The sequence below is a fragment of the Saccopteryx leptura genome, chromosome 4, assembly GCF_036850995.1.
Source record: "Saccopteryx leptura isolate mSacLep1 chromosome 4, mSacLep1_pri_phased_curated, whole genome shotgun sequence".
In the NCBI taxonomy this organism is placed as follows: Eukaryota; Metazoa; Chordata; class Mammalia; order Chiroptera; family Emballonuridae; genus Saccopteryx; species Saccopteryx leptura.
The window spans coordinates 14,159,775-14,184,633 of record NC_089506.1 but is presented as its reverse complement, the minus strand read 5'-3'; the positions used below and the strand labels follow the sequence as shown (position 1 = coordinate 14,184,633).

Genomic DNA, 24,859 nt, shown 5'->3' with positions numbered 1-24,859 from the left:
CGCACAATGCTACCAAGACTCCACCATTCCGCTATAAGTGATCCGATGTCACCATTTCTCCTAGCTGAATAGTATACCATGGTGTATATGTGCCCCATCTTCTTCATCCAGTCCTCTATTTTTTTTTACAGTGATTAAAAGCCTTTAAGCAAACTCTTGGCCAATACAGCAAGAATCCATGAATGAGTAGTGTCCTTAACATGTTCCCCAAGTCCAAGTTGGCCCCATCACCATGCCAAATCCCTGAAAAATGCAACCCAACCACAGTTCAGTCTGTTAGGAGCTGTCACAGGGAGCAGGAGTCCAGGAAAGTTCCCCACAGGAAAAGTCCGCATGGCACTGGAATTGTTGTCACCATTCTGTACTTTGCAGCTCATGTCCAAGTCCCAATGACCGCTGCTTCTAGCTGGTAATGATTCAGGTAGACTGGAAAAAGCCATTTGCAGCATGCGTGGATATGGAGCTTCCGTTCTCCTCTGCCTGGAGAGTTGAGACCAGGTTGCTTTTCCCTGGAGCTCTGTGACTGTGGCCTGGTAAAGAGAACCTTGGGATACACTAAGCTGGGTGGCAGAGGTAAATTCATAATACAAGTTGCCAAAAGGAGGAAAGAGAGCTCTAAATTAAGAGTAGGTCCCAGCCTGAAATATGAGTGGGGCAGTGAGGTAGGAGGGATAAAGAAAACACTATATATTAAGCAAAGCAGCAGAAAATAGGACTATCAACACCCACAACAGAGATCTTTGAGGGAAGAATAAAAAACCTGACTATTCAGGCAAAACATAGTTAAGTGGCCCTTGTGCGAATGAGATCAGTTTACCTGCTTCTTGGAAGAAATACCCTAGGCTCGTCCACAGTGTCGTAGATGGGGCCAATGGCCCTGGGCACCTTCAGCCTTCAGTGGCAAACCTCAGCTTTCTGGGCAAGGTTAGGTCATAGGTGGCTGGAGCAGGGCTGGAAGAGACTGAAGCCTCCCTTAGAGGAGCAAGGGGGAAGCCCACCTTCCAGTGTCCCTGTTTCCTCACAGCAGAGGCGTGTAAGCCTGGCAGGCTTTAGCTTAATGACCTTCCTTTCCACTATTGAAGCAGGACCTTGATGGCATCCTATGAGACCCCTTTGGGGTGTTGGAGCCTTTAAGGGTGTATCCTAAAAGCTGGTAGTTCCCCTGATATCTATTGGGCTTTTTCTGCCTGTAGGTATCTTAAAAGCCATTCTCAGAAGATCTCGCTGAGGGGTTTGAGGATCCCCTTCCGCCTATATAAATCTTTTCCATATATCTGGAGCTATTTGGAAAAAAGACAGAACAGTGTTATTAGCTAGATCTAATAAAGAAGGTAGTAGTTTGCAGGCGAAAAAGATTTGGTGTCTCCTGTTCATCAGCATTCAAAAGAAATGTAAATTTTTTTTTTTTTTAAGTAAAAAGCACGATATGGTAGACCCGTCGGAGTCATTGGCCTGGTGTGCAGGATTCCCGGGTTCGATTCCCGGCCAGAGCACACAGGAGAAGCGCCCATCTACCTCTCCACTCCTCCCCCTCTCCTTCCTCTTGGTCTCTCTCCTCCCGCCCGCAGCCAAGGCTCCACCGGAGCAAATCCACCCTGGACCCTAAGGATGGCCCCATGGCCTCCGCCCCAGTCGCTAGAATAGCTCCGGTTGTAACAGAGCAATATCCCAGATGGGCAGAGCATTCCCCCCGGTAGGCATGCCAGGTGGATCCCAGTCAGGCGCATGCAGGAGTCTGTCTGACTGCCTCCCCATCCCCATCCTCAGAAATATACAAAAAATAAATAAATAAAAGAAAAAATACTAAAAAAAAAGGGGGGGGGGCATTCCCTTGTGCTAAAGCACCAGGGAGCATGGAGTGAGCTTGAGTATGTCCTGTGAAACATGGAGCTCTATGTTTACATATAAGTCTTTGAAGAAGGAGGAACTGCTGAAATAGTTTATCAGCACTTGTCCCTAAGACAGCAGTCTTTATAGTGGGAACACCATACGTAAATATTTGCTGTCTGTCTATAGATTAAGGGGGGAATATGGCAAATGCTGAAAAGCCATGATCTTTGTGCCCCTCCCCTCCCCCAACCCCCTCCCTCTCCTCCCCCCACCCTGTAACCCCAACACTGTTGTTCATGTCTCTGAGTCTCATCTTTATGTCCCATCTATGTATGGAAACATATAGTTCTTAGTTTTTTCTGATTTACTTCTTTCACTCAGTATAATGTTATCAAGGCCCATCCATGTTGTTGTAAAAGATCCTATGTCATCATTTCTTATGGCTGAGTAGTATTCCATAGTATATATATACCAAAGCTTTTTAATCCACTCGTCCTCTGATGGACACTTGGGCTGTTTCCAAATCTTTGCTATTGTGAACAATGCTGCCATAAACATGGGGGTGCATTTCTTCTTTTCAAACAGTGCTATGGTGTTCTTGGGGTATATTCCTAACAGTGGTATAGCTGGGTCAAAAGGCAGTTCGATTTTTAATTTCTTGAGGAATCTCCATACTGTTTTCCACAGTGGCTGCACCAGCCTGCATTCCCACCAGCAGTGCAGGAGGGTTCCCTTTTCTCCACATCCTCGCCAGCACTTATTCTGTGTTGTTTTATTGATGAGCGCCATTCTGACTGGTGTGAGGTGATATCTCATTGTGGTTTTAATTTGCATTTCTCTAATCATTAGTGATGTTGAACATTTTTTCATATGCCTATTGGCCATCTGTGTGTCCTCTTTGGAGAAGTGTCTATTCACTTCTTTTGCCCATTTTTGGATTGGATTGTTTGTCTTCCTGGTATTAAGTTTTACAAGTTCATTATAAATTTTGGTTATTAACCCCTTATCAGACGCTATGTCAAATATATTCTCCCATTTTGTAGTTTGTCTTTTTATTCTGTTCTTATTGTCTTTAGCTGTGCAGAAGCTTTTTAGTTTGATAAAGTCCCATTTGTTTATCCTGTCTTTTATTTCACTTGCCTGTGGAGACAAATCAGCAAATATATTGCTGCGAGAGATGTCAGAGAGCTTACTGCCTATGTTTTCTTCTAAGATGCTTATGGTTTCACGGCTTACATTCAAGTCTTTTATCCATTTTGAGTTTATTTTTGTGAGTGGTGTAAGTTGGTGGTCTAGTTTCATTTTTTTGCAGGTAGCTGTCCAGTTTTCCCAACACCATTTGTTGAAGAGGCTGTCTTTACTCCATTGTATTGTCTTACCTCCTTTGTCAAATATCAGTTGTCCATAGAGCTGTGGGTTTATTTCTGAGTTCTCTGTTCTGTTCCATTGATCTATGTGCCTGTTCTTATGCCAGTACCATGCTGTTTTGAGTACAATGGCCTTATAATATAACTTGATATCTGGAAGTGTGATACCTCCCGCTTTTTTCTTCCTTTTCAGGATTGCTGAGGCTATTCGTGTTCTTTTTTGGTTCCATATAAATTTTTGGAATATGTGTTCTATGTCTTTTTTTTTTTTTTTTCTTTTCATTTTTTCTGAAGCTGGAAACGGGAAGAGACAGTCAGACAGACTCCCGCATGCGCCCGACCGGGATCCACTCGGCACGCCCACCATGGGGCGACGCTCTGCCCACCAGGGGGCGATGCTCTGCCCATCCTGGGCGTCGCCATATTGCGACCAGAGCCACTCTAGCGCCTGAGGCAGAGGCCACAGAGCCATCCCCAGCGCCCGGGCCATCTTTGCTCCAGTGGAGCCTTGGCTGCGGGAGGGGAAGAGAGAGACAGAGAGGAAAGTGCGGCGGAGGGGTGGAGAAGCAAATGGGCGCTTCTCCTGTGTGCCCTGGCCAGGAATCGAACCCGGGTCCTCCGCACGCTAGGCCGACGCTCTACCGCTGAGCCAACCGGCCAGGGCCTGTGTTCTATGTCTTTGAAGTAAGTCATTGGTATTTTAATTGGTATTGCATTGAATTTATAAATTGCTTTGGGTAATATAGACATTTTAATGATGTTTATTCTTCCTAACCATGAGCACGGTATATGCCTCCACTTATTTGTATCTTCCCTGATTTCTTTTATCAATGTTTTATAATTTTCCGAGTACAAGTCTTTAATCTCCTTGGTTAGATTTATTCCTAGGTACTTTATTTTTTTGGTTGCAATGGTAAAGGGGATTGATTCCCTGATTTCTCTTTCTGACAGTTCATTATTAGTGTATAAAAATGCCTCTGATTTCTGAGTATTGATTTTATATCCTGCCACCTTGCCAAATTCTTTTATCAGGTCTAGTAGTTTTTTGACTGAGACTTTAGGGTTTTCTATATACAATATCATGTCATCTGCAAATAATGATAGTTTTACTTCTTCTTTTCCAATTTGGATGCCTTTTATTTCTTTTTCTTGTCTGATTGCTGTGGCGAGGACTTCCAGAACTATGTTGAATAAGAGTGGTGAAAGGGGACACCCCTGCCTTGTTCCTGATCTTAAGGGGATTGCATTTAATTTTTGCCCATTAAGTATGATGTTGGCTGTGGGTTTGTCAAAGATGGCCTTTATCATGTTTAGGTATGTTCCCTGTATTCCCACTTTGCTGAGAGTTTTGATCATGAATGGGTGCTGGACTTTATCAAATGCTTTTTCTGCATCTATTGAAATTATCATGTGATTTTTCTCCTTTCTTTTGTTTATGTGATGAATCACATTGATTGATTTGCGAATATTGTACCAGCCTTGCCTCCCAAGAATAAATCCTACTTGATTATGGTGTATGATTTTTTCCATATGTTGCTGGATCCGGTTTGCTAATATTTTATTGAGGATTTTTGCATCTAAGTTCATCAGGGATATTGGCCTATAATTTTCTTTTTTTGTGTTGTCTTTGCCTGGTTTTGGAATCAGAATTATGCTCGCCTCATAAAAGGAGTTTGGAAGTCTTCCTTCCTCTTGAATTTTTTGAAATAGCTTGAGAAGGATAGGAGTTAGTTCTTCTTTGAATATTTGGTAGAATTCACTTGTGAAGCCATCAGGCCCAGGACTTTTCTTTTTTGGGAGTTTTTTGATAGCTGTTTCAATCTCATTTGTTGTAATTGGTCTGTTTAGGTTTTCTGATTCTTCCAGATTGATTTTTGGAAGATTATATGATTCAAGGAATTTGTCCATTTCATCTAGGTTGTCTAGTTTTTTGGCGTACGGTTCTTCATAGTATTTTCTTACAATATTTTGTATTTCTGTTGTGTCAGTTGTTATTTCTCCACTCTCGTTTCTAATTTTATTTATTTGAGTCCTCTCTCTTTTTTTCTTGGTGAGTCTTGTTAAAGGTTCATCGATCTTGTTTACCTTTTCAAAGAACCAGCTCCTGGTTTCATTGATCCTCTGTATTGTTTCTTTAGCCTCTATGTCATTTATTTCTGCTCTGATCTTTATTATTTCCTTTCTTCTACTAGCTCTGGGCTTTACTTGCTGTTCTTTTTCTAGTTCTTTTAGATGCAGGGTTAAGTTGTTTATTTGAGCTTTTTCTAGCTTCTTGAGGTGTGCCTGTAATGCTATAAACTTCCCTCTCAGGACTGCTTTTGCTGTGTCCCATAAATTTTGAGTTGATGTATGCTCATTATCGTTTGTTTCTAGGAATTTTTTAATTTCTTCTTTGATCTCAGTGTTAACCCATTCATTGTTTAATAACGTGCTATTTAGTTTCCAAGTGTTTGAATGTTTTTCAATTTTTCTATTGTGGTTGATTTCTAGTTTAATGCCATTGTGATCAGAGAAAGTACTCGATATGATTTCAATCTTCTTAAATTTGTTGAGACTGCTTTTGTGCCCTAACATGTGGTCTATTCTAGAGAATGTACCATGAGCTCTTGAAAAGAATGTATATTCTGCTGTTTTAGGGTGAAAGGTTCTGAAGATATCTATTAAATCGAGTTGATCTAATATGTCCTTTAAGTCTGCTGTTTCTTTGTTAATTTTCTTTCTTGAGGATCTATCTAATGATGTTAATGGGGTATTGAAATCTCCTACTATTATAGTATTGCTGTTGATCTTGCCCTTTAAGTCTATCAAAGTCTGCTTTATATATTTAGGTGCTCCTATATTAGGTGCGTAGATATTTATAATGGTTATATCTTCCTTTTGGATTGCTCCCTTTATCATTATGTAGTGACCTTCTTTATCTCTAACTATGGTCTTTGTTCTAAAGTCCATTTTGTCTGATATAAGTATTGCTACCCCAGCTTTTTTTTCATTTCCATTTGAGTGAAATATTTTTTTTCCATCCTTTTATCTTCAGTCTGTGTGCATCTTTTGATTTAAGATGTCTCTCTTGTAGACAGCATATGTATGGGTCCTGTTTTCTTATCCACGCAGCTACCCTATGTCTCTTGATCGGATCATTTAATCCATTAACATTTAAGGTTATTACTGACATGTAATTGTTTATTGCCATTTTTTTTTCTTTAAAACTGTTTTTCTCTTTTGCTATATTCTTTTTTTTCCTTTGATCTGTTTATAACAAATCCCTTAGCATTTCTTGCAGCCTTGGTTTGGTTGCAGTGAAATCCTTGAGTTTTTTTTTTTGTCTGTAAAGCTTTTTATTTCTCCTTCAATTTTAAATGATAGCCTTGCTGGATAAAGTAGTCTTGGTTGTAGGTTCTTGTTCTGCATTACTTTGAATATTTCTTGCCATTCCCTTCTGGCCTCAAGTGTTTCTGTTGAGAAGTCAGAAGTCATTCTTATGGGGGCTCCTTTGTAGGTGATAGTCTTTTTTTCTCTAGCAGCTTTTAATATTTTCTCTTTATCATTTAGCTTTGGTAATTTAATTATGATGTGTCTTGGTGTTGGTTTCTTTGGGTTTCTCCTTAATGGAGTTCTCTGTGCTTCCTGAACATGTGAAATGTTTTCCTGCCTTAATTGGGGGAAGTTTTCCGCTATAATATGTTTGAACAAAGTCTCTATCCCTTGTTCTTTCTCTTCTTCTTCAGGAACCCCTATGATGCGGATGTTATTTCTCTTCATGTTGTCACAGAGCTCTCTTAGAGTTTCCTCAGACTTTTTGAGTCTCTTTTCTTTTTTCTGCTCTGCTTCCATGCCTTTATTTATTGTGTCCTCTAACTCACTGATTCGATTCTCTGCTTCATCCATCCTGCTTTTAATTCCTTTCATTGTATTCTTTATTTCAGATATTGTATTTGTCATTTCTGTCTGATTCTTTTTTATTATTTCAATGTCCTTTTTTATATTTGTTATGTCTTTATTTAGGTTTTCGTAATGGCCATCTATGGTGGTTCTAATATCTTTGAGCATCCTAACAATCGTTATTTTAAACTCTGCATCTGGTAATTTGGTTATATCTGATTCACTTAGGTCCTGTTCTAGGAATTTCTCTTGGTTTATTTGTGTTGTATTTCTCTGCCTCTGCATTTTCTCTTCACAAGAGTGGCTGTGATCATGTGCTCAGGTGCACAAGGGTTGGTGGCCTTGGCCTTTGCCCCACCCTGTGTGTGATGTTATGCTCGGTCCTGAGGGCACTGGCAAGCACCTTTGCTCAGCTGCAGGTCTCCGCCTGTTTCCGAGCTTTCGCCCTGCCTTTGCAGGATGATCCCACTCAAGGAACAGCTGCTAGCCTTGGCTCTACCACCAGGCAGGGCTGCTTGCCCAGGCTCAGCTTCGTAGCGGAACTCCGCCTCTTCTGGGCTTTTGGCTCCACCCTCGCGGGAGGAGCAGGCTACCAAGTCAGACCGCAAGCCTGGGTTGCACGGGCGGGGCAGGGATGTGCTCCTCTGCCCTTGCTCCGGGGCTGGTTTCTACCCTTTCTGGGTTTCCCGCCCTTCTCCCAGAGGCTGGATTACAGGCTGCCGGCAGCTGAGCTTGGCCGCTTTTGCACGCCCCCTTCTCCCCAGCCGGGCAAGATTGAGCTCACACCTGAGCCCACTGGTGGCCAGCCGGCTTCCAACCCTGCCAGCAGAACCGCGCTTTTGTCTCCCGTTGCCGCCCGCCCTCCGGCGCGCCCTCAGCCGCGTGGGTGGGGGCGTTGCAGCTCGGACCCTAAGACTCACTACTGTAGACCCGAAAGCTCCCTCCTTCTATGCGACTCTGCTCTGAATGCTGCGGGGGAGCTTGTTTGGCTGCTCTCTTGCTTCCCTTTGCTGGTATTGCTGTTTCCGGGGGAAATATTCACTTCAGCTTTGGGGAGTGACTCGTCCCAGGGGTTAGGGTGGCTATCTCCCAAAATGTTTTTCCCTATGCCTCCTAGATTGCACTCTCTTCCTGTTACTGTGGTTCTCTCCTCTCTCCCTCCGTCCCCAGGAGCCCCGGGTGAGTGTTTGTGAGAGAGATGTTCTGCGTGGTCCCTTTAAGAAGGATCCTGGGTCTGAGAAATCAGACTCTCTCACAAACAGTATCCTGACTTGTTTCCCGCTAAATACTGTCCTTACGCTTCTTCTGGGCTCTGGGGCTGCAGGCTGGGGCTTTGTTCCTGGGGCTCAGGATCCTTTCCCCTCTGCTAAACTCACTTCCTGCCACGCGAGTCTCTCCCTGCTGCTGTTCGCTCCGAGAAGCTGGGCAGCCCTCTCCGCGTTTCCGCGTTTCCGCTTTTCCTACCAGTCTCTGTGTGGCTTCTTCAGAGTTCCTTGGTTGAAGAGTCCTTTTAGTTTAGTCCAAAGTTGGTTTTTCCAGCTGATAGTTCATAAAATTAGTTTGTAATCCACATTGGTTCTGGGAGGTAGATGCTGGTACGTCCGCCTACTCCAGCGCCATCTTGTCTCTCCTCCCCGGTCTGTTATTTCCAAGCACCTGTTCTTGGGAAAATAGCCACCAGCATCGTAGACTGCATTCATTACCCACACTCCTGTTTGTTTCAAGTCCTTATCCCCTCCACCATATCTTTTCACTTCTTCAACATCTTTTATTGGCCACCTACAAAGCACTGGGCACTGAGGATACAAAGGTGACTTATAAATGGTCCCTAAGGTCAGGAAGCTCGGAGTCTACTGGGGAAGACGGGCATGGAACCAGAATAGGCCATTTATGTCATAGAGTCCAAAACACAAGGATGTGCAGGAAATAGCGGGGGCTAAACAAAGGGGAGTGATCAGTCTTCACAACAAGGAAGGGGCTCGGGAGATGCTTTGGGGATGATGCGACCACAGAGAGGTCTTCCAGAGGAGGAAGAGGCATTCCTAGCACGGAGGCAAGGTCAGTAATAGAGGTAGGTGCTCTAAATTAGCCCCGGGCATGGCGGGTCTGCACCGAGTTGGGCAGAGTCGGGCGGGAGGGCAGTGCATTAAGAGACGTGAAGTAGAAGGCAGGTGTGAGCAGAGCCATCGGGGGTGGGGGTGCTCTTTTATCCCACGGGGAAAATGACCACTGAAGGTATCCATTTTCCATTCTAAAAATCCTAAGAAAGCCATAGTCCATTTGCAGAATGAGTTTTATTTCTCCAGTCTTTCTAATGGAAGTTAAGTCCTATTAAAGCCAACAGTATATTATTAGTCTGAAAAGTCAGAAGAAGACTTCTGGTAGACAATGAAATAAGCCAAGGCGGTTGCTGTGTTAGGTTTGCAATTTCCTGCCATTTTTCCATCTCTCTGTTTTTCACTAGCCTTTAGGGTTCACCAAAACCTAGTATGCATGAAACGACTAATCCCAATCATGGAAAATTGTACAAGTTTTACAGGAACTCATAAATAGACATTTCAAGGCATCATCAAAGACTGTTATAAATATCTAAACTCCTCTTCACTTCTTTTGCTTTTCTTGTAAGAAATAAAATCCCAAGGAAAAAAATGAAAAGTCACATTTTTTTTTCTCCTACCTTTTGGATTTCCTCCAGTTATTATACACAGTACGTTCATGATGTCAGTAATTCTTTAGATAAAAGTGTGCTCGGTGTTTGGTTTAAAAGTAGATTTTGATCTTATTACACGGTGGGTGATGTGGGCTTCTTTAAACACTTCTCTGAATCTGGCACGCTACGAAACGCTGGCTTTTCCTGAGAGAAGCCAGTGTTTAAGGCAACCTTAGCAAAAAACTCAATTCATGCAGCTGGTGGAAAGGAAATGTGTCCAATGAAATCTGCAACACCCAGCAAATGCAGAGTGCCTGCTTTTATTTACCATAGGATTTTCATTTCCGCTTCATAGGGGGAGAAATGGAGAGACTAGGAAATATGAAAATAGGTATTAAAGAGAAAGAATATTTTAATTCATGATGCTAGAAAAAAACAACAACAGAGGGGCTGTGACACCAGTGGAAAACCAAAGATTTACAAAACTCACTAAGATCGTAGCTGTAGATAGGGTCGTGGGGTGATAAGAGAGTAACTCTGTGTGACTTCTATGGGCCAGGCAGGGACATAGGCATATTAATTCATAATCCTACTTACTGTGTGGCATGATTTTGAATCGCAGTCCAATGGCATTGTTGGGATTGTGCCTGTCAGGAAGTTAAAACCCAATGAGCTGAGTAACGAGCTGGCCGTGGAGCTGTGTGGGAGATGGGCTTAGAATCCAGCCTGACCTGGGGCTCATGATCTTTCTACTTCTTGACACAGGTTCTTGTTCTAGTCCAGGGACATCTCAAGTAAGATGCATAATTTAAATTGGACTGGGGACTAATAAGTAATGAACGGAATGTAAGAAATGCACTGACTTGTATCTTAGTATTTATTTCTTTGAATTTTATTTTTTTTAATAAACAGCTAAACTTGAGTGGGAATGTGTTGTGATTGACGATGTAGATTTGTATTTGACTTACGTTTATTGAGTGCCATGTGCTGAGAATCACAAAGGCACATTTTCTTTTCATTAAAACACAGTGATTCTGTCCCTGGCTGGTTGGCTCAGTGGTAGAGCATTGGCCTGGTGTGCAGATGCCTTGGGTTTGATTCTTGGTCAGGACACACAGCAGATGCAACCATCTGCTTTTCCACCCCTCCACTTCCCCTTTCTTTCTGTTTTTCTCTCTCTCTTCCCCTTCCACAGGCAAGGCTTGATTGGTTTGAGTGCATTGGCCTGGCACTGAGGATGGCTCTGTGGAGCCTTTGCCTCAGGTGCTAAAAATAGCTCAGTTGAGCATGGCCCCAGATGGGCAAAGCATTGGTCCCAGACAGAGTTTGCTGGGTGGATCCTAGTTGGGACACCTGTGGTATTCTTCTCTCTATCTCCCTTTCTCTCATTTGGAAAAGAAAGAAAGAAAAAAAACCATAGTGATTCATTCCACAAACCCAGCAACAAGGCAGCAAACCAACCATTGTTTGCTTCAAGTAACTGAAGGAAAAGGCAGCTTTAATGCTAAACTAAAATCCTAGATGCAAATGACAACAGCAACCATTACAGGGGGGTTGTGGCGGTTCAGTAGCCCTAGGATGGGTAGTAAGACGTGCAAAAGATTTAGAGTGAATACTAACATCTAATCAGGGTTCCGGCACTTGGTTCTTACTCCGCTTGGATTCCGGGTGATGCGTCAGTGTTTATACTTACCAAAAAGAAACAGACTCTCTGAGTGTGCTTTCACAAAGTGCCTTTCCAAACGGCTTGTTTTACAGAGAAGGAAAATGGTTACCAGATCAATGTGCTTAAGGAAATGAAAAGCCCTTGATCAGCAGCCAAGAAGCCTCCTAATGAAATGACATTTCCCTCCAGGGATTTCAAGTGGTTAATAAAGTCTAGTGCTTTCTGGGTAAAGTGCTTATGTTTGTTTTGAGCGTTCTGAGGTACACTTCATCAACGTTGCCACAGACCTAAAGATGGCCCCCAAATAGGTGAATCTGCACGTTCATTAAGCATAGAAGCAAAGGCTCTGTCTGCACCTCACACCTGGGTTGTGTGGATGAAGGTAATCCACTGTGTGCACATCATAAACTTCTCATATGCCTTCCGCCTTTCGGAGAGAAACGGCCATACCTTTCAGCTCGAAAACAACTAACAAGGTTCATTTTATCTCCTGAAATCCTGCGGAGAGAATGTAAGAGTGTACTGTGAGGAAAAACTATGCCCCCAATTTGATAAAGTAGTTAGCTCCTGGAAACACTGATCATCTCTGATGACTTCTGCAGAGGTGAGTGAACTGTGGGGCCATGGCTTTTGTTATGCCATCTTCTCAGGGCACATATAAAGAGACTGCAGTGCCACAAGTAGTTTGGAACGTGTAGGAAACACTCTGATGCTGTGGGAGAGTTCCATGGCACTGAAGGGCAAGGATGCACTTGGAATCAGAGACTAGCAAATTCTCTCTCTCTCTCTCTCTCTCTCTTTTTCTGTGTGTGTCTTCCTCTCTACGCACTTCCTTCATTCTTCTTCCTCACTGTGTAGATTTCTCCGGCTGCCACAAGAATTTCTAGTTGTGCTTTTCTCTCATCAAGAGAGTCAGTCAGTTTGAGGATAGAATCTTTTAGCTCCAACTTTAGATTCACAATAGACACATTTTATGTCTTATTTTCTTTTTATTCTTTTTCCAAGTGAAAAGAGGGGAGATAAAGAGACAGACTCCTGCATGCATCCAGACCAAGATCCACCCAGCAACACCCGTCTGGGGCAGATGTTCTGCCCATCTGGGGCCATGCTCGAAACCGAGCTATTTTTGTGCCTGAGTTGTCCTCAGTGCCTGAGGTAATGTGCTCAAACCAATCTAGTCATGGCTGTGGGAGGGGGGAAAAGAGAGGAAAGGAGGGGGGGGAAGCAAATGGTCGCTTCTCCTGTGTCCCCTGACTGGGAATCAAACCAGGGACATCCACACACTGGGCTGACGCTCTGCCACTGAACCAGCCAGCCAGGGCCAGACACATTTTATTGCATTAAAAAATTGTGATTGGCTTCACAAACTCAACAACCAAGACCATGTCTTGTCAGCTTTTGACAATTGATCATAGTTTACCTCATGTGACTAAAAGGAAACAGTGTCTCAATACTGAACTAGTATCCCAGATGGAAATGACAGCATTAGGGCTGCTGTTCCCTACAGCAGTCCATTGTCACCAGGGACTCAGGCTTACGGTGCTGTGACTACACTGCTTTGCCATTATAACAATAGGCATTTGGGGGGACAGCCCTCCAACAGAGATGAAGCAAAGAAAATACAATATGTCTACCTCAATGACTTAGACAATTAAAGAGATGTCATTTCAAATGGGACCATTGCATTTTGTAACTATACATCAAAACCAGAAATTATCACCATCAATCTTTTTCATATTCCCTATGAATTGCCTCTGCCCTCCGCCACACCCCGGCTGACAAATGGCTGTTCACCTGCAGAACTAGGCTCCTGTTTCTACTCTTCCGGGTTGCCTTCCTTGACTCCTCCCCTCTACTTCAGAACACCTAATTGTGTGTACTTGAAAAAAAGCACTTGTCACACTCTTTAGTATAATTACCTCTTGAAGACTACAATGAATGATTTATGTATTGAGTATTTTATTTCAGAGACTATTTTCTTAAACTCTTATGTAAAGAGAAACCTCAGCAGTACAGATGGGTGACTCTAAGTAACTTAAGAATAACATCTGAAGAAACAAATCTAGATGGATGAATGAGTAGATGGATAGATGGATAATTTTAAATCAAATTAAAATCTAGTAAGTTGGTACTTACTAGAAATCTTACCAAAAGTCCTAGGCACATGTCAATTATTTATCAATTAAAAAGAGAAAGAGAATAAAGCCAGTGAGAACAAGAAAAATCTCCTAGACATACACCAAAGACTACTTAGTTTTGCCTTTACCTTACAAAACGCAACGATGATTTCCCATATTTCTCCCTTAGACATGTTCAGTGTGCCTAGGTGTTGGCTCCACCAATACTCCTACCAGGCATCTGAGAGCGTGAGAATACCACAGGAGTATATCTAAGATAGTGTTTGGGAACTCTGACAAATGGAATACAGAGGAGGAAATTCTGATTCTTATTTTATATCTCACATTAAAAAAAATTTAGTTGGCATTTCTCCATGAAGGTGGGCAGGAGATATATGTCAGTAAGATACCCTCTTTATGTGCCTCTTTTTATGCCCATGAGAAAGAGAGAACGATGCAGCTGCCTTAGGCTGTCGCCACGTGGGCGGCTGTCCCATGCACATCCCATGACACAGATTTGGGGTGTGGTCGGAATCCTATGTACGAACTAAAAGAAGCCAAGATTGTGCCTCAAAAGAAAGCAGACAGGGTACTTTCTGGTTCTATATTACATTTTTTTAAAAAGACATATACTTCTTCCTTTACAACTTTGGAAAAATGGTTTTATTTCTCTTAGCTTCAGTGTCTTCATCCATAAAATTAGCCTTACACTACCCACCTTCCCGGGTGAGTGTGATGTCTGATATATTTATCTGAAACTCCAAGGTTGTTTGGAGTGTCATTTCCCACCCTGCGCTCTTCAAATTCACGATGATACTCAGGTAGGCAGACAGGCCCAGGGCCACCACATTTACATACACATACACTCACTCATTCAGCGTGCCTGTCTGACAGTTTATTTCCCCATCCTACCCCCATCACTTATATTTAAGGTATGGAGACCCTCACAACCCTCTAAGGAGGCAGGCAGGAGCAAAAGGAGGGGTTACCAGAACCCAGAGACCCAACAGAACACAGCTTCCCGGAGTGGTGATTTGCTCGGCAGTAAATCATTTAAAGCAATGTTTTTATATTAATGTTAATAAACAAAAAAGAGCAACCACAAAGACAAGGTACACTAATGTAAGACTGCTTTCAACTCTCCTTAGACCCCCAGGGCTTGAGTCCGCTGATCCCTGCATTTGGGGTCCTGGGCGGACACGAGGCGCACAGGGTAAAACATCTGGGAGGGCTGTGAGTGGCACAACGCTCCCCAGAGGTTAGACTCAGAGCCCGCGGGACGATCTGAACTGCCACTCAGATGAGGAAATCCATTCCTCTTTTCAAGAGTCTTCCTGGCAGTCGAGGAGACCTCTGGGAAGGTAGAGCAGTATAAAACCAGGGATGGCGACACTATAAAAACAGCTAGATAACCTGCATTTTCTAGAACAGACACAAAGTAATTGTTTGGTCCTGCTGTCCACATAAATATAGTTGTAATAGTTAGACCATGTACTCCACTTTTGGGTTGGTTTTGAATTTGGCAACCATGGTTATTTTATGCCCATGACAGATGAATACTATCCTCAATTAGACAGAATGGTCCCTAATTCTGCAAATATCAGCTGAAACACAAGGTGGCAATGAGATTGACGAACTAAAGCAGTACTTTTTAACCTATTTTCTGTCCTGACCTGTCAGAGTCATAGCACGTATGTATAGTAGTCCCCCCCTTATACATTCCAAAACCCCTAGTGTGTCTGAAACCAGGGACAGGAGCAAACCCTAATCAACTTCTTCAACCCTGTTGGAAATTTGGCAGCGGCTCTTTCATGGGCAGACACAGCCTCTCCGGTCATTTTTATACTTTTCAGTCCAAACCTGATCCTAAATCTTGGTCAACCCTTACTTGCAGTAAAGGCTTTGGTGTCACTCATTTCAGGGGACCCTTGCTAACATCTGTATGGAGGCTCAGTGCTTTCTGGCCCAACACGTTGCCTTTAATTGTTATGCGAGGGTCTCTGGTTGACGCTCCAAGTTTTTTTCTACAGTCTTTCAACAGATGTCATTTAAAAATGTAAATAAAAGTGAGCATGGATCATGGAGATCCCATAAAGGACAACTTCTAAGTAATTGTGTATTTGAAACCTCTCGGTTATATCTCCTGGGACTGGTGAGGTCATCTCAGAAAAATGACCACTGGCAAATCCACCTGCCCTTTGTAGTCATACTATTATATTTTCTTAAAGAAATGGGGAAAAAGAGAACATTTTTATTTATTTATTTATTTATTTTCATTTTTCTGAAGCTGGAAACGGGGAGAGACAGTCAGACAGACTCCCGCATGCGCCCGACCGGGATCCACCCGGCACGCCCACCATGGGGCGACGCTCTGCCCACCAGGGGGCGATGCTCTGCCCATCCTGGGCGTCGCCATATTGCGACCAGAGCCACTCTAGCGCCTGGGGCAGAGGCCACAGAGCCATCCCCAGCGCCCGGGCCATCTTTGCTCCAATGGAGCCTTGGCTGCGGGAGGGGAAGAGAGAGACAGAGAGGAAAGTGCGGCGGAGGGGTGGAGAAGCAAATAGGCGCTTCTCCTGTGTGCCCTGGCCGGGAATCGAACCCGGGTCTTCCGCACGCTAGGCCGACGCTCTACCGCTGAGCCAACCGGCCAGGGCAAAGAGAACATTTTTAAAAACACCTGTTTGAGTGGGGTGATTGCTGAAGCGGGGCAGGAGGGGGTGGAGGAGCGTAAGGGGATAAACAGTGATGGACAAAGACTCGACTTGAGAGGGGTGAACACGCCATGCATTGCTCAGGGATGCGTTACAGAGTACAGGACACCTGACACCTGTGTAATTATGTGAACCAGTGTCACCCCAGTAAAATTCAGTTCGAAATAAAAAAACATCTGTTTGTAAATAAAATGATAAATACCAATTCATGGCCTTTGTGGTAGTTTGAGATAGATTTTTTTTTTCCTTTCTGAGAAAATGCAAGCTTTCTTAAGTTCACCAATAGCCCTGTTAAAGGCAAAATACAAAAAAAAAAGAAAAAAAAAAAGCTGCTGATACTCTCAGCTCTCAACAGTTTTTGACAAATGCTCTGAGGTATATCCTGACCCCACTCAGTAAAACTAGTGTCTTGCAAAATGTATGATATACAGAACCCGGTGGTTTTCAATATGGGTGGTTGGCCAGGTAAATAATGTTCCTCAGAAGAGAGGAGGCGGGTTTTTTAACAGCATTCATGAATCAAAGGCTTTAAGTCCTTTCTCTGATGTACAAAAACAGAGCTATCTTTTAAAGCAAAAGTTTTCTAAAGTCAACGATGCCAGAATATCAAAGAGCTACACCCTGCCGTGCTCAAGTGTCTCCGACAACCACGAAGAAACTGTCCTTCTTCCCTCTAACAACTTTTGCAGAACAATGTTAGACTCAACCTATGGGATAAGTCAGTGGAGCAGAATCTTGAACTTCCTATAATATCTCAGCGTCTCTCAAGATTGCCGGGAGAACCCTGACACGTGGACGGTCAGGGAGTCGTGCCTTCTTCTCAGCTCAGTCATTACGGATTGTACGACCCACATGAAAGTCACTTTTAGAACCTCTCCGTATTTAAAGCAGAAAGAGTGACTCATGCCTGAGAGGCAGGATGAGGAGAAAGGTCTCTCAGGCATTTTCAAACCAGATTCTCCTCTGCTCCGCACTTAGACCGTCAACAAGCTTCATTTCATAACAAACCAGAGACCGAGTCTAAATTAGCACCCACACAATCTTGAGGAATTGAAGGCTTCTGCAGTTGTAGTCCTTGCCAGGATGGGTGTGGATCAGAAAGCCCCACAGAAGGCCTCCTGCCATTGCAGGCTGACAGTCTTCTCTCCTCCAGTTGTTCATGTAATTTTAACAACCATATGCTTATCTTTGGCTTTCTGGCAACCTAGATCTGCTCTTTATTTCTTTTTTAGTCTCAATAGAAATTAAGTGGTTTTCGCCATCAACATGTCTTTCAGTCTCCCGTGAAGAGGACCAGATGGAATAGACCTTTTATAGTCACAACACAGACATTGGAGTTGAAATAATGGGCTGCTAATTTTCCATTTTTATAGGCAGAGACCCCAGCTGCCCCATGAGAGCAGGGCACGCTGGGCTGTTGTCTTGCTCTGCAATGAGGGGTGATGCAGCAAAGATGGCATCTAGAAGAGGAGACAGGGAAGGACTTAGGTCGGAGCAAGAATTTCAGAGCATATGAATGAACAATTATTCTCACATTGGACATGGGAATGCTACCAGAATCAAAAAAAAAAATGGCAAGGGAAGGGAGAGGGGTGATAATCCAACTCAACCAGCCTGAGCAGTCAGCTCAGCAGGTCACTTTATTTTTATTTATTTTATTATTCATTTTAGAGAGGAGAGGGAGAGACAGAGGGAGAGGGAGAGAGGAGAGACAGAGAGAGAGAAGGGGGGAGGAGCTGGAAGCATCAACTCCCATATGTGCCTTGACCAGGCAAGCCCAGGGTTTCGAACCAGCGACCTCAGCATTTCCAGGTCGACACTTTATCCACTGCGCCACCACAGGTCAGGCAGCAGGTCACTTTGAATTCATGAATTCTTTGTCAATCGTACAGAAATAATGAAGAAGGACTTTTCCATTAAAGAAAATCCTACTTCAGAAATACAATGGGTTGTTTAGCAAATTCTCAAGCCAGAATTCCCAGTGGCTCCATCATGCTCTCTGGAACTGCAACAGAACCAACAAGCATGTGCCAAGGTGCAGGGACCTGTGCTGGACCCTGGGTCGGAAGGAGCTTCTCTGTCACTCTCCCAGGTGGAACAGCACCGGTCATCCTACTGAAGAGGCGGTTCCGACATCACTCTCTGAAAGATGAGGACTAAAGGGCATCCTCTCCCCCTCCCCCACACACAAAACATAAAAAATAAAGAAAATGTTTCCAGCCCATCCAGCTGCAGTCAAGTCACTGGGATATAAGTGTGTCACTATTATTTGCTTCTTTGATGTAAATAAACCACAATGGAGAAAAGACCACAGTAGATGTATTACTTTGCTTCATCGGAGGCCTCTGATGTTCTCAAGCAACTTCAAAATGTTTAGGAGGTGTTGTTATCTGTGAGAATGAAGCATGGAACTTCACGCAGCAGGGTTAATAATCAGAGGAGGATTCAAACTGTTGTCGGGAAGTGTCCCTATAAAAAAGGCCTATGTATATATATATAGAACATTATATGTCCTAGATATAAAGGACATCTGTCCTTATATAAAGGACATTCAAAACTTGGGTTTAGTTATGAACCATGAGACTCTTCATTTCTGTGACAATTCTCCATTTAAATTTCTTTCTGTTTTCAGGTTGATTTCCTACTTTCAAAATCAGAGTCACAGAAGTCATTAACATGACAAACAATTGCTAAAATTTAAGACGGTGTGTCACAGTGGGACTTCAGGGGTGAAAAATCCCCCCACCCTCTCTCTGGACATTGATTCCCACTTCCTTTTTCATTCCATGAGACTAGTAGATCTGTGGTTGAAGGCAGGTTGTCCCCCACAGGACACACAGCTTGCCTGGAATGCCCTTGAAGACCTGAGTCACCATGGGTACCATTAACCTTGACCTGACTCCTGGAGCCTTTCTGGACACATCATCATAACTACCTCTCCTTCTCTGCTTCCATCCCACTGTACCTATAGAATTGGGGGGTATCTCAGGCTAGAGCTTAAAGCATAGTTTCCAGGGGTCTTTGAAGTTGATCAAATTGTAGACTGCCCATATCCCAAACCATGCCTTAGGGACAAATTTTGGCCTTAAATCTCTAGCTAGTTCAGTCCCAGCGTGCAGGCCAGCATGAATGTGAGAAGCTGGTGGAATACCAGAGCCAGCTAGCTCTAAAACAGAACATGAAACCAGCATCTAAAACTGTTGTAGAAAAAAAATCCTTTCCATTGTGTAGGTGTAGGAGATTATCGTTTGTTCCAGACATTGCAGTGATTGTCTCTTCAGGCAGTTTCCTCCTGATGAACCAGGCTTAGATGTGAGCTTCCTCAGTTTAGTCATTTATTATACAGTAATAATTCCAGGACCCAAGGGTACAACTTACCGCTCGCTCCAAAGTGACACATTGCTGAGTAGTAGGTGGAGTTCAAGTAGTCGCATTCCTCATGGAGTCAAGGTTACCACAATCATCACTCCAGCAGTTCTAGCAGGGGCCACGGGCGAAGGGGAATTTTATACATGCTATGTGTCACTTACTCAGCCTGTGAGATCTGGCTTGGACATGTTGCAGTTGGGAAGGAGAGGGCAGAGGTGTCTGGACGATGCAGACACAGAGACCCTGGTCCCTGCGAGGATGGACTCTGAGCTATAATTGCTCACCGTGACTCACATGTTCAGCTGGATCTCATGCACCAGCTTTTCAGCACTCAGCGGTCACGTCCACGCTGGGCAGAGTGAGAATCTGGCACGCCAATCCAAAAGATACTGGAGGTGTTTCCAAAGGGAAACCAAATCAGATCGTATCTTCCATGCCCAAACAAAGTGACTTACCTCACCGTTGACTCAGTAGAAGTAACAGGATTAGATCGTTTTTCTTACCTTAGAACAAATTGTTTCATGTTAATAATGGCTTAAAGATGAGGTGGTAAGAAGAATTAAAATAATATCAACATTACATTTATTATTAAATGCAAGATGAGCGCAAGTTTATGGGACAGAATTTCTCTAGGTGTTTTAGCCCCTTGCTCCCTTTCATTATATAATAAAATGTCATCTCCACCCCCTCTCCTGCCATCCTGAAGAATCCTCACAGGGAACAGGACCCCACAGGGAGTCTTTTTAGTCTATCTGGGCATCCCCATAAAAAAAAAAGTTTGTCAGGGTTCAGTTTCCCTAGTTTTTATTTGACAAATAGGTTTTTTCCCCAAAAATTAAATATTGCAAATTACTTTTTTTTTCAAACACAAGTGTCCTTGGAGACTCTGACTCATGACCCCATATCCACCACCCCTGTCACACCCCTCAAACTTCCCTGGTTTGGAATTACAAGCCCAGAGGGAAAGACAGATGACAGTTGCACTGGATTAATGCCTCACTCTGCGAGGTCCGCCTGTCTCCTTCTCCACAGAGCGCCCTGCTTTCCCCCTCACTGAGTAAACGCGTGCTATTACCTCAGTCTCGCTTCAGGCTTTCCCAGTGAAACTGCTCTCCATAGGATCGCCAATGCCCTTTCATTTGCTTTAACCAGCTGGCATTCTCAGTCATTTTTTTAAAGTCACATTTACAAAACAGTCATTTATTATACAGTAAAATTCACCCTTTTTAGGTGTTCAATTATATGGATTTTGAAGAATGCATGCAATCTTGTAACTCCCACCAGCACATCAGGATATAGAAATTTTCCATCACTCCAGACAGCTTTCTTGAGTCCCTCTGTACTCTGCGTCCGCCTCTGACTCCAGACCCTGGTGATCTCTGTTGCTTTCTGTCCCTATGGTTTCGTCTTTCCAGGACATCATATTAATGGGAACAATCAAGCAATGTGTAGCCTTCAGTGTCTGTCTTACTTTACATGCACCTGAGATTCATCCACGTTCCTGGATACATCAGCAGTTTTTTCCTTTTTATTGCTGAGTGGCATTCTACTGAATGGATGTACCACAGTTTATGTATCCATTCTCCATCTGATGGGTATGTGTGTGGTTTCTGGGTGTTAGTGATTATGAAAAACGTCCCTATAAACATTCACATACAGGTTTTTGCTACACACATATTTTCATTTCTCTTGGGTAAACACCATGGAGTCAGATTACTGGGTTGCACAATGTTTATGTTTCATTATATCAGGAACTGCCGAACTGTCTCCCAAACTCACTCTACTATTTTGTATTTCCACCAGCAGTGAATGATAGTTATTGTTGTACTATATGTTGGCTAGTATCTGCTACTATCAGGTGTCTCTTTTTTTAATTTTAGCCATTTTAATATGTGTGTCATGGTATCTTGTGGTTTTAATCTGCATTTCCCCAAATGACTAGTAATATTGAACATTTTATCATGTCATTCTTTGGCATCTGTATCCCTTCTTTGGTGAAGTGTCTGTTCAAAAAAATTTTTAATGGGTTGCTTCTTGTATATATTATTATTGAGTTGTGAGTTCCGTATATATTCTGGATATCAATCTGTCATCCCAAATATATTTGCAACTATTATCTCCCAATCCATGGCTTCCTTTATGTTTTCTTAGAAGTAGAAAAGACAGAAGTTTTAAACTTTTATTAAGTCCAGTATTAAATTTTTACTTTTAGAAGGATATGCAAAGAAAGGATTCTCAAAGCAACACATGGGGTTGCAAATAAATGGGGTCTGTGCCTCCCATTCTCAGAGACTCTCTCTGATGTCTTTCCCAAGAGCAACACGGTTTCTTTGCTCCTGCCTCCCTGGAGTTGATGGGAAAAGAACACTGGGGTGGAATTGGAAGGGTTTTATACTGCTCATGTAGCTTACAGGCATGTTTTTAAAGGAACTTCATGGGAGGGGCCATGGGTGGCATATGCCAGAGACTAGCATTGTTATTCTTTTGAATACAAGCAGGTGGCCACACAAGAGAGATGCTTTTGAAAGAACCACACTAACATCCAGCCAGATTCTACCTACCATGAATGAGAGATGGTTTTTGGTCTACAAATAAGTAGATGTCTAATACTTTGGCCTTTTCTTTGACTCATTTATATGAAATTGCCTTTTCTTCTCAGAGTGTCTCCGGCATATGGGGAGATTTGACTTTTATTTCTTTACCTAACCAATATGCTTAAAATGGACAAGTCCCATTTATCCATAAAATACTGAGTCTACCAATAAACTAAACAGCATAGAACCTCCTTATTGATCTCCGCAGCCAGGGTTGCACACCTGCACTCCCAGCTGCCAGCAGCTGCGTTCCCACCTGCAGGCAGCTGTGTTCCCACCTGCAGATAAGCGCTGGTGTTAAGCTGCTCAAGTCAGCCTCTCTCCCGCCTTCCATCTCTCCCACGGAAAACAACTCAGGGTGAGCACCAGATGACAGCCTATCTAATAACCACATCACACGATGCTGTCTTTCTCGGGTCCACTCACCACTGCCCTCTCCCTGCCCTTCCGGTGCCAGCGTCCCCATTTTTATGACTCTGCCCCTCTGAAGACCCTTCTTTGATCAAACCAAATACCTAAGGCTCCTAGGAAGTCACTTTAGATTTCTTGTTTCACCTCCTCAGACCCAAAGCACACAGCACCCTCATCTGTACAAACCGCCTTTTTCTTATGGCGCTGTGGCTTCTAGTTTGCATTTTAGAGTTTTGTACGTGTACCCTTTACTGAACAAGACTCAGAGGACAACCCCACCGAGAAACAACTTGGCAGCACTGTAAACAAATTACTAGCACAGAGGGAGCCAGAGAAGAGGCTCCTCCCCCACACCTCCCCCACGCCTCTTCCCTAGGGAACACTGCGCTCTACAGTGGTGACTGCGGGATCCATGGATGCTGGAAATATCCGCACAAAACCCCTAACCCCTTGCAGGCTTCCTGCCTGAGCCCTGGGGCCAGTGCCAGAGTCCCCAGAACTTTATTAAGGACATGAATCTTGGGTAAAATAGCCCGATTTCCCTCCCCATTATCTGCTGCGGTCGCATCTGAAGACTCATTTGGAAATTCTTAGAACCTGACTCATCTTTTATGTGTCCTCCTTCTCTGCCTAGAGCCGGTGACAGAGCTTAAACCCAAGGGTGGTATCTGAGTTATCTTAGGCATTTGTCTTCTGAATTTGTCTTCTGACTCAGTTGACTTCTGAAAGTTTAACGACCTTGTTTTTTCTCATAAGAAAGCATGAACCCCGCTGAGATAGACTGTACCCCATAAAAAGAGAAATGTTCTTTCCTCCCTTGCAAAATTACACCGTGGACCGCTGGGACCTTGAAGATTCTCCAAGACAGCGGGGAAAGCGCTGCGTCGTGGAAGTCAGGGGTACCTGCCAGCAGGACACACACACCCGAGTAAATCAGCGCCGTCAGATGCTGTGTGGCAGCTGAGCAGTCACCTGGGAACACATGGGACATCCTTCCCGGTGATGCTCAGACCCTCGTGGTGAGCTATTAGAGACAAGAGGTTCTGTGCCAAGGTCAGGAGAATGAAGTCAGTGTTGTCAACCAGTTTCTCTACCACACAGAGCCCGGCTGAGCTTCGTGCTATGCAAACACTTCACGAGGGAGGGGGTGGGGTGCAGGCCCAAGAGGAGAGAGTGAGAGAGAAGTGAGGCAAACACACGGTGATGCCTTACTAAGCTGATCCGGGATTCCCAAAAAAATGTGGGTGCTTTTTAGGTCACTTAGAGTGAGGGAGGACATCTCAGCTCGGCTGGCTCCTCCCCCCGCTTTTCTCTCTGGGTCAGTGTTCATTCCCCACACTCCTGGGTTCTCCTCTCAGGCCCTCCCGGGAGCCTCTGGGGAAACTAGAGCATCTGTGGGTTGAGTTGGGCCAGGTCTGGATGGTGAATTGTTGTGACACCAACCGCACAGGGTATATGGCGCTTTGTCCAAGACCCGAGGGGAGGTGGAGGCAACTGGGGTGAAGAGATGGCTGGGCCCACTCCAAGTGAAAAGCCAGGCAGACAACAGAGGCGGATGGGGTGCGGGCGGTGAGCCAGGCCAAGGGTACATATTAGATGGGCCCTGTACAAACCACCCTGTGACAGGTTAGGAAGATGTGGGGAGCCTTTGGTTACATCTAGGGGTTGTCACTTTTAAGTAACAGTCCTAAGAAAAGTGTCATCGATTTGAATTAGCATCAAATGGCAAACTCTATAAAGAAAGATACAGAATTTTATTAGGGATAAATACAGACTTCCAAGCTTGGGTAAACAAAAGAGCTGTTAGAGATATCTTCAATGGAAAAAAACTTCAAGTGGAAGGGGTTAGGTGACTCAAAAGACCACAAAATGAACCCAGAATTCTTCCTTCTCTCAGAGTGGTGGCTTTGTTTCTGTTTGTTTGTTGTTACAGAAGCTATACCTTTTAGAGACAGTTTATGTAGTTTTAGAGTAATTTAGATCATTTTTCTCTTTAGTTTCTTTTCATATTTACTACTTTATATTTTTAATACTTTTATGATGATTAACTACTCAGAGATTTATAGGCATTTCAAAAGAAATATCTCAACATGCCTCAAAGAGTTACAGCTGTATGGAACAATCCGACTGCAGGAATGTTAACAATTATATTAGGGGTTATGTGCATAGGTCTAAAGAAGAATAATCTCATTAACTTAATTAGAATGAAAGCACTTGACCTGTGGTGGGACAGTGGATAAAGCCTCGACCTGGAATGTTGAG

At 43.6% G+C, this 24,859-nt stretch overlaps 1 long non-coding RNA gene and 1 other non-coding gene across 2 annotated transcripts in view; both read right to left on the bottom strand.

Annotated features, from left to right (window-relative positions):
• The window catches only part of LOC136404045 (uncharacterized), a 58,478-nt gene extending 38,645 nt beyond the window's left edge, over positions 1-19,833 (bottom strand). The window contains exon 1 of the long non-coding RNA XR_010751220.1: positions 19,602-19,833. This is a non-coding gene — a long non-coding RNA (uncharacterized lncRNA). The remainder of the gene's footprint in view (positions 1-19,601) is intronic.
• Positions 16,091-16,166, bottom strand: TRNAA-AGC (transfer RNA alanine (anticodon AGC)). The gene has a single exon. It is a non-coding gene; the product is annotated as a tRNA-Ala (tRNA).
• Positions 19,834-24,859: the final 5,026 nt, after the last annotated feature.